Below are 11,068 nucleotides of genomic sequence, written 5' to 3'. Positions count from 1 at the left end.
AGTATAAGAAGTTTAACTGGCGTACGACAAAAATTGACCGGAATATTTAATTTCAAAATTTGCAAATTTTGATATTATTTTCAACTTGCCTTGAGAGATCGGTTACTTAAGTTAGAATAATTCGAGGCAATAAAATTAAATGAAGTGTTGTAGGTTATTTTCTTTTTTTTTTTTTTTTTTTTTTTTTGGAAGCAAAAAAGATGAAAAATGAGCAACGCCTTCGCCGGGAATCGAACAACGGACCTCTGGAATACGCACCCAGTGTGCAGACCACTACACCACGAAGGCACGCTAAGAAGGCGGGAGAAATACCTTATAGTGTAGGCAACAAAAATTATAGTTAAATACGCTGTACAAGGAAGTCACGTGATGTTTGCATCAGATTTTTTACTTTACAAATAAAAAAGATATGAATATTTGCATTATTTAGAACATTTTTATAACGGAAAGTATATATCTATTACCAACCATTGCGAAAATAAAGGCCGATTAAGAACTTTTATGGATGCAAAAATAAAACTACTAAAATAAAACTTATTCTTGGCAACTGTTTCTTTTCAGTAAACAAGTAAAAGAGGTAATATAGCTTCATAACAAAAATAAGCGCTATTAAAATAGAGTGCACCAATTCCTGCTTTAATATTTATGGCTTTTTCTTCTCGTGCGACAACCCAAGCGTAGAGGGAATAAAACAACTTATAGATAATAATTACAGTTCTTCACGATACCTGCGTGCCTGTCTTTTGAGCATGCTGTTTGTCAATATGTTATTTACTGAGAAACAACCGCTGCGAAAAGCCACTAATAATCTAGTAAATGTTTGCTTGTAATTGATTATTATTCCTATTATCTTTTTATGTTTTATTCCTCTCCCCCGTCAGTTTTTCTCTTTCGCGTTTTTCTTTCTTGGTTTCATTTGAGTATGTTACCATTATTATTTAAATCATCTCTATTCAATAAATATCAGCTTCTTTCGTTGTCATACTAGTTGATGTGCAGATGAAGCTACAATACCTATTTATGCCTAAATATTTCAAAGCAGAAAATAAGATTTTTCGACTAAATTTGACAATGTAAGACAATACTCAGGTAAAGTTGCAACAGTGTTGTATTGAATACCAAAGAAAATAACATTATTGGATGTTTCCTGCTTTCAAAGATAAATAATTCCTATTTGGTTCTACATTTGTTGCTTAAAAAATGTAACATTTGGCTATTTATGGCATAAAGCAACGCTACATGAAGTGTGAAATTTGGAATAACAAGTATGTGCAATATTGTTATCTACTTAAATTTCAGTGAAAAAGTTATTTAAAAAATGTCATACTAGCATAAAATTTAAATGTGAATACGTAGACTTACGGAGCGCTATTTTATTTGAACAACTGAAACTTCAAAACGATAATTAAGACGAATCAAGATCTTTAGTTTCTTTAAAGTTCTTATCTTTTCCTTATTTAAAAACAGTTTTGGTATTTTAAAGCATTCTACAATGAGAAAAAATCTTGACGTCTTGCTAAATATAGCAGGAAAAATGTTTTACAGATTCTAACATTTTATTATATTAGTAAAGTTAACTATAGTATTTAATAATAGTTTGCTAATACTATCATAAGAGATATTTTATAGTTCATTTATTTATCAAAGACAATTTCACTTCTTAGAGAAGAAGATGCAGTTTTCAACATAATTGACTTAATCGTAATCATATCTTAATCGTAGAGATAATACATAATGAAAATGTCATACGTAGATAAAAGCTTCGTCATTATACAAATATAATATTTTATATTTGAAACAAAAATTTAAAAGTATTTTAATTTCAGGAAATTCAAATTTTAATCCTGTATTTGAAATGAGCCAGTTTGCTGACATAAATAGTTAATATAATATTGGACCGAAGAATAGTGAAAATTTGGGAAATCTATTCTGAAGATTAAAAAATGGTAATAGAATTTAACGACTCTTTTTCAAATCCAGTTCAAATCACTGGCAACTGTGATGGTTGATCGCACGAAAAGAATCAAAGAAAAAATATGTATCTCCCAGCCATAGACTGGCGAATTGCTTTATTATGATTTGCGTACCTGCAGTTTTGAAGACGAAAAAGTATTTCTCTTCTAAAAAAATGATGAAAGCAAATGTACATAAAGCATGGATAATCCGCCCTTCTTTAGAGAACAATGACCGATGTGTTCTAGAAGCATATGAAACTGAGTCATCTGACATTGTTATAGACGTGTTGTGGTACATGGGAGTGAATTTCAAATTTTGTAGAGAAGCAACTATTTGTGAATATGTTCTTCGATACTTTTTAAGTCTCATATATGTAATAGGTGTAATATATTCTTTTAGCATACGAATTTATGCTCTTTCTTTACATAACAATGACTCCATGATTGTAACTGAGCTCTTAGCTTTTCTTAGCTCCATTACATTGTATATAACTATTCATCTAAGACGCGATAAAATCATAAGCATTCAAAATACCTTAAGAAGTAGTCAAAACAATCTTCAGACTTATATTGTGTTGAAGAAATCGAACCAAGTCATTGCAATCTGTTTCCTAACGGTAATTTTGCCAATCCTAGCTGGTGCTTTAGGGATGTTTTTAGCTACACGTTTGCGTGAAGACATTAACAAGTATCTAAATTTCCTTACCTTTGGCACTAAATTTCATATTGGACTGCATTACAAATATATTCTATTGTTTCTTCTGAGGTCATACGATCTTTGCGTCTGCTTCGTGCCTTCTCAAATGTCGTGTCTTTTGCTGTCAGTAATATGTTATAATACAAGCAGGTACATCGAAGAAACACGAAAGCAGATAGAGGTAAAATCTAAATGCACAGTTTCACTGAATGCCACGGACATTCCTATCAGACTACACAAAAAAGTTCAGAAAACAGTGAGCGAACTCGAAAATGCTATCAACATTCCTTTGCTTTTTGCTATGGTCTTTCTACTCTGTGGGCTGTTTGCTTTGATGAGTAATTCTGTTTACATGGTGAGACATCATGCTTCTTTTGCATCACTGGTCGTTGTTTTGTATGCGTTCCTCACCACCGGATTTCACTCTGTTTTCATCATTTTCAGGGCATCGAGCGTCGGAGACGCATATAAATCTCTCATGAGATCCTTCACGGAAATACCAAATGAGAGTCTCGAATCTCAAAATGTAAAAGATTATCTGCATATATTAAAAATTACTGTATTTCAAGAAAATCTTCAACTCAGCGCTTGGGGCATGTTTCCCATAACAAGAGGATTATTTCTTACAATTGTTGGAACGTTAGCTACGTATGGAGTATTACTTGTACAGTTCACGTGAAGGCACATTTGTTATCTGTTTAGTGGATTATGGTAAAATACACGAGGATTATCAATGGCCAGTTAGAAAAGCTTCAGTTAAATTATACGCTAAATAAATGACAGCAAAAATGCTACACTATTAGTTTTTATTGTTATACGGTTAAAAACTTTTGTGTTTTAAGTTGTGATTCTGCCAGCGGTAATTACATGTATGCGCTCCGTTTAAAATCTAGATTAATCTTGCTAGACTAATTACGCTAATTTTGCATATACAAATTTACATAACGTAATACCTTTTAATGGAATATTTTGCCAAATGAAAAAAATATTAGAAGTAATGGTCAAAGTTTTATTTACCACAAGATTTTGAAATGAGAACAATTCGGCTTGTACCGAAACAGACCATAACTTCTAAAATGGTGTTTTTACAGATTTAAGGAAGCTTGTTACGCTTATGATCAGAAAACCATTTCGGTGATTTTGCAACTCTGGTTAAACATAATCTTAAAGTAAACAAAATGAAGAAATTTTTAAACAGCAATTTTGTAATAAGAATCATAAATAACCGAAACTCAAACCATGTATTCATTTTTTTTTTCAGGTACTTTCAATTTATACTTTCAGTTTTATAGAAATGTATCAGAATGTCATGACTCTAATTTTTGTGAGAAGACAATTCAGTCTGTGGGAATTTCTAAACACCTTTTTAAACGTGAAAAAAAATGACGTTTTATTCAAAATGGCACTCAAGAGAAAATACGATTTGCTTATGTTATTCCCTATGGTTATTATATTTCTGGCTAATTCTGAAAAGATCATTACACATCTCTGGCTAGTTTAGTAACTTCGGAAGCAATCAATATCATGACTGAGAATGCCACACTTGTGAGAGGAAGGAAATGATTATATGGCACAATAAACTTGTTTACTGTATACCTTGTCGCCCAGACGGTATAATGGTTAAAAGAGTCTACTGTGGTACCGAAGGTCCTGGCTTCGAATCCCGGAGAAGGCATGGATGTTGGTAAATGTATAGCATCTATGCGGCATGGGAGTAGAAAGATGATATATGGCGAGTTGAAATTCCTCTCGTGAAGGCAAGAAGGATGGAAGGCTCTCGAATCCACGAGAACTTTCTCTCAAAGATTGGAAGTTGGTTGGAAGTTGAAGTCCAACCTCCTTGAGTTTGTGGCAACCATTCTTCCATGAAATTCATAGACAAGACAACAACTGTGTGCTTTTGGGTCTGGAAAAGGAAAACTTTTTATTTTTGTAACAGGAGAGTACAAAGCTACAAGCATTCTTGAGTTCTGCAACAAGTCTGCTAAGAGGATTATAAAAATTAAGTATTCATTATATGTGTTAAAACATGTCTTTAAAGGTGCGTGTTCTTCATCAACTTCCATCTCTTTTATAACAGCAGTAAAATGTAAGTAACACTATAAAATAACTATACATACAAAATTCATCTTTAAAAGGAAACCAGATATGTGATCTGGTTGATTCTCTCTAGATGTCTCTAGTGCAATTTTTAATATTGAAGTTTAGTGTTTCCAACAAAATTATTGCGAAACATTCCAGAACAATAAATCGTCTGGAACCGTGTGTTTACCAAGTGAAACCTTTATGAAGTGAATTAAATTCCTTGACGTATAAGGGATAAATTTTCTCCTTAAGGACTGGTATGGCTTTCGACAAGTGGCGTCTTCATAAAGTTGAGTTAAATGCAATGCACGTGTTTCTTTTTGTCTTAAGGATAGACATGAATTTCGGCAAAACACCATCATGAAGTAGAATTAAATTCTTGGCGTAGATGGAATAACCTTTCATCTTATGAATTGATGTGGTTTCCGGAAAATAGTACCTTCATGAAGCTGAATCAAATTATTTTTTGGATTCTTTTTGCTTTAAGAACCGGTGTTACTTTCGACAAGTATTACCTGCATGAACTAAATTGAATTCCCTATCGTTAATGGACTATCCTTTTGGTTTGACAAACATGGCTGAAACTGACAAAGAACGCAATTGCCAAATTGATAATGAAGGAATGCAGAGCTATTGTGTTATCTCCACTGCTAACAAAACATGTCAATGATGATATTGCTAAAGAAAGGAAGCAGGTTACAACAACCTTGAACCTATGTTTCGACTTTTCAGTAGCCACATGCTTAAATTTTTCCAGTCGACATTTTAGCAGGAATATTTACTCTGTGACTAACAATATTTTGAAAATGGCTTTCAGTGTTTCCATGGGGTCACCTGTCTTTAATTTTGACATGTTATTTTCTATGTAGCCTTTCTAATATTTCATCCCCTGTTATGCTTCCAGTGTTTCCATGGGGGTCACCTGTTTTTAATTTTGACATGTTAGTTCCTATGTAGCCTTTCTAATATTTCATCACCTATTATGCTTAGGCAGTTTTGTAACATAATGCAGAAACTTTCAGTCTGTGATTAATGTTATAAGATATTCTTCAAACAACACGTAATTTTTATAAATTAAAGTGTCAGTTCTCTGCTTTTTCATTGCCCTAAGTTTATGTCTTTTAAATATATAGAAATAAAGATTAATAGATTAATAAAACAAATATATTTTAGATCTGCAACATAATCTTAAATGCAAGTAAATTAGTATTATGTCAGATAACGCTTATTGTTGAACTATATGAAACTGAAGTAACTGTTTGTTATGTGTTATTTATGGATTTTCAGTTACTAATATCAATGTATTTTAATGTCATTAATAATAACAAATTGACAGACTGTCTCAGTTTTTCTAAGATTTAATCATGCTTTTATTTACAGATACCTTTAAAATCAATTTAACAATGTAAAAAAAATAGTGTTTGGATGTTTCAGATGCCAGATAAACAGAAAGCTTTCACTGCTGATGACATTCGAATAAAATTTAATTGATCAGTATGAAAATAAACACAATCTAATAACAAAGCGATTGGGTACGGAGCTTTTAAATGCAATTTTACTTAGTTGATTCTTCTACAGCAGAATTCCGATGATGTTCAACGTTTAATAGCGAATGCCTGTAATGGGCGCTCATTTTGAAATACACCCCCTCCCCCCCCAAAAAAATTCGATTTTCTAGAAAATTCGATGCGTCAAATGTCACTGCAATTCGTTCTATAAAAACAAACGTTTTAACAAAATTTCAATATATTTATAACGTATGTTGATTAAAAAAACAAATGCATTTTATATTTGAAGTTATTTAGCATTTTCTGCACACATGTTTTTCTAAAGCAAACAATAAAAAATATTACCAAATATTACCGCGCTGTCTTATTTTCAAAGAAATTAAATAATGAAGAATCTACATATATGTATGCTTATTCCTGGCACTGTGAAAAAAGACGATACCTAGAGCCATCTAATATTGAGTAACGTAGTTCTCCACCCGAACATGCGCACCTGGATGCCCGAATTTTGAATTTCGGATTTTATATTTCCTATTTTGTAAAACTTTGGTGAATTTTTGTTTAACGAAAAAAACAATTTGAAAGCAAGCAGTGGCAACACTGTTCGCTTTCAAAAGTTTCAAATAAAATATTTTATTAATCTAAGGCGCGCGAGACTGTTGCCATTCGGAAAAATGTAACTATATCTTTCAAGAGCGGTAACACTTTGCTTGTGTTGCCGCTGCTGAAAGTAAAGTTCTTTTATCTTCCATGCGCCGGGGCGTTGCCATTCAATAAAGCGTAAATACTTTCAAATTTAATATGTAAGTAACTGAGTAATAAATTAAGCGATTTAAAAGCAATAAATACAGTTCTTGAGAATATTTTTCTACTTTTTAATGTGATTGTTTTAAATAAACATGTATGAAAATAATGAGAGGTCTAATTAGAAATATTCAATATTTTCATAAAATTACACAAGCTGGACTCTTTAAAATCATTATATACTTCTTTTTTATGATAACTCGCGGCTAGTTTTTAAATAAGTAATATAGCGATAGGAATTCTAATGATACAAGGTTTTAAATATTTTATAATTTTACTGTTGAATTGAATTTTATGCGGAATGAGATGAACTTAATATTTAGTAAATAAATTTAACAGATAAAAAATTAATAATAAAAAGACAAAAAAAAAAATATTAGCCATCTTACTAATAAAACTGAGTATTGATGTGATAAACTCAGAAAAAGACTGAAAAAAATATAAAAATGCTATGCCAATACTTAACACTGCATCAGGAATTTTAAACATATGCTGCTATTCAGCTTGTTTTTTGTGGTTTTTGGTCTTGGGATTACTGCATGTGCTTTCAAACACCTACTAGTTAAGCAGTCACACTGTTGCCAATAACAATATATCGATTGGTGTTGTACTGACGTTGGCCAGGATCCCACTTTCGGTGCTTGAGTGGTTTTGGGAGGGGCAGGGCCGGTACTATGCATTTATTTACTTAGCAGTTTAACATTCCATATCAGTGCTTGGTAATTATGGTAACCTTATTTTGAAGTAATGCTCCATTCATAAATCATAAAAAAAGTATTTTTCAAGAAAGAAAAAATGGTATGGAAGAGAACAAAATTTGGTTGTTTCTAATTATCCGCTTCCCTTCCAGAAGCTACAGAAAAGTATTGATGAGGCAACACACCATGTCACCAAAATGAATTTATGTGGTAACCTAGCATATCATTCCTATATGCCGTTTTACATTTTTGGATATTTCCTCCCCTGTGACTGCAAATTATGATCCCTTATATGGGAATTCCAGCATTTGAGGATAGTGGTGGACCGTGCTCTGCAGTTTTCATTGTCTTCAGCTTAGCTTTCTGATGGTTCCCTTAAAGGCTTCATATGGGCCTCTTTTTATCCTTTTCATTTTAGGATTTTGATTCCGAGGTTGTGCCCAAGAAACAATAGTGCAAAAAAAAAAAAAAAAAAAAAAAACCAAATAGTACGTGTGTATTATACGAAAAAAAAAAAAAGAAAAGAAAAAAAAAAGAAGGGTGTAAAAAGAAATAGGTAGCATTGGAATGCATCATTAACACAAACACAAAAGTACTCAAATAAACGGGGCTTTCAATGAAAGGGAAAATAAACAATTTTGCAAAAGAATTTGGACACTTTTATAACTGATATATAAGTACCGGAGAAGTCAGTCTGTGCTCAAAAATTTTATTTTGTAACAAAGCATAACACAGATATACGATTAAGAGGAAGTGCAATACCAATGAAGCAACAGAACATTTACTAGTGTTTATAGCAGCATGTCATGTCATAAGTTGTTCATGAATGACTTATGACATGTTCATGAATGACTTACTGAATAACATTGTTGTGAGCTCCGATCAATAGATCGATATTCTCTCCATAATCATGGGAAAATTCTCTCTATAATCATTAAGCCATATCTTCTTTTCCTTTAAGTCTTTTTCCCATGATCCTCCTTTCTTTAATCACGGAATTTTTCCACAAACAATAAACTAATCTAGAGCTTCTATCTTACAGGTTTAGGGATTCAATGGGAAGTTCATACTGACGATGCCCCTTCATCTCTGTCGTTAATCCTCCAAAAAGTGGGGGAATCAAAAACCTGTTACCAGTTGGTTCCATACCCATCTCTTCTACAGTTTTTCTCAATATGTATGAATGTTGGGAACTACTATCGATGAGTACCCGTACTTAATTTCCTTTATTTCCTGTTTCAATCTAACCTGTAACGTCTGAAGTAAAACTTCACCAGAGTAACAATGATTTGACAGGCTGTTATCGCTTGGTTTTGATTCTTCAGATTTAAGAGAATTATTAATTAATTTGTTAGTTTTCAATTCTGGACACATTAAAACCAAATGTCTTTTCCCACAAAGAATACATTTAATATTTGTTTTGCAAAATTTTGACCGATATCCAGCTCTTAAACGTATAAAGCAGACTTTCTTATCCTTTAAAATATCTTGTTTCTGCTGGAAATTCAAAGCCTTAAAACAATCTCTGCTCTCGTGTGTCTTTTCACAAAATACACAAGCTACATTTTGTTTTCTCTTTTCGAAAACTCCTGAAAATAAATCTGCAGCTGTCGGTTGATTAAGAGCTTTAGTCGTCTCTTCTTTCTCCCCTTTTTCATATTTATTTGAAAACCCAGATTTTGCTAAGAGAACTCGCTCCTCTCCTTCTACATCCGTTTTCATAAACAGTAACAAGCTCTTTAGCTTCTCACTGTATGGATTCTTCGCTGACTCATCCAGTATACTAACTATCGGATTTCGCAACCACACCCTAAAAATGTCCTCCGGTATGCAAGATTCAATGAGAGGGAAAAGCATGGCAGAATATTTATCCGATGTCAAACCAATGGATTCCAGAGCTCTCAAATAGGATTCCAGTTTATCATACAGTCGGTGCTACTTTGGTAGACGGTTGCACAGATTTTTGGCGATTTACGTTGGTGCAATTGTTGGCGCGATTTTTACAAACGTCAGCCATCTTGAAAAACGCTGTTTTTACGCATAGTAAAGTATTCGAAACTTAAAAAAAAAAAAATAAATAAATATCGTTAAAAGTAATGGATTAATTTTTTGTTGAAAATGTCTTTTTTTAAGATGGCAGGCAAGTGTAAATAAATACATTTAATATGACTATAAAATACTAAAGTAAGGTTATTATTACTTTCATATAGCAAAGAAGAGAATAAAAAAACCGCTATAAAAACATTGGGCCAACGTTTAATTAGATTAAAATATTACCGAAATTGAATATCGAATTAAAAACCATCATACCAACATTTAAAAGAATTAGAATATTATTAAATTCAAATACTTTAAAATACGTTATATAGAATATAATTAACATTAAAACATATGGACAATAATTATCTCAGCAATTTCTGAAAATAGTGTATTAATTTTTTTAACAAAAATTGAAGTATACAATTATAAAATAAAAGAAAAATATGTACTTACATTTTTTTGAGTATTTAACCTGTTGTTTATTGATGAGTACCACAAAAAAATCAGAATCATAATTTAGATAACATCTTTGAAGGAATTCGAGGATATGAATTAAATTTTAAAACGGCGCGGAAATGCACAAATTGTCAGTAACCAATCAGAGAGCTGATTACAGCTCGTTAATGCACAAATATTCTATAACCAATCAGACAGCTTATTACATCATGGCTAGAATTACACATCAGTAGAACATGATTGTTTTTCTAGCTCAGGGACATCTTAACAGATAGAAAATATAACAGAATCTGAAGAAAATGCTTGTAATATTGTGTTATCAGAAGTGAATTATGTATTCCATGGCAAGATTCCTTTCTTAAGTGTAAAGGTAGGGAATCCTTTTTTTTTCCCTCTTTATTTAGGTAATTCTTGCTCACGGTATTTAGTATTCATTAGCATATTTTCCCTGGTATTAATGGTCTTAGTTTCCGATGTTTATGTTGCCAGTTTTAGATTAGATATATTAGCTTTCGATATCTTTCAGTTTATACTGATATTTCTCGGCTCGGCTTCGTTGTGCGCAGTCGATTTAGCGTTAAGGATCCAGTCGTTAGTTATCTCAAAATTTAATGTGCATTTACATTCTTATTTTCCAGAGCCAGAGTTAGACTTGATAAGGCCCTAAGCTATTTGAGATATAGGGACCCTTATAAGTCTGTTATAATATATTTTAATACTATTTATACTATATTTTAATTTTTTGGGGGAAGGGCAAGAAAGTAGGGGTCCTAAGCTATAGCTTGAGTAGCTTATACGTATATCCAGCCCTGTTATTTTCTGTTA

The sequence above is a fragment of the Stegodyphus dumicola genome, chromosome 1, assembly GCF_044657685.1.
Source record: "Stegodyphus dumicola isolate Sdum_Otavi_A_Nest chromosome 1, ASM4465768v1".
In the NCBI taxonomy this organism is placed as follows: Eukaryota; Metazoa; Arthropoda; class Arachnida; order Araneae; family Eresidae; genus Stegodyphus; species Stegodyphus dumicola.
The sequence above is the reverse complement of the archived record's forward strand: the minus strand, read 5'-3'. Positions refer to the sequence as shown.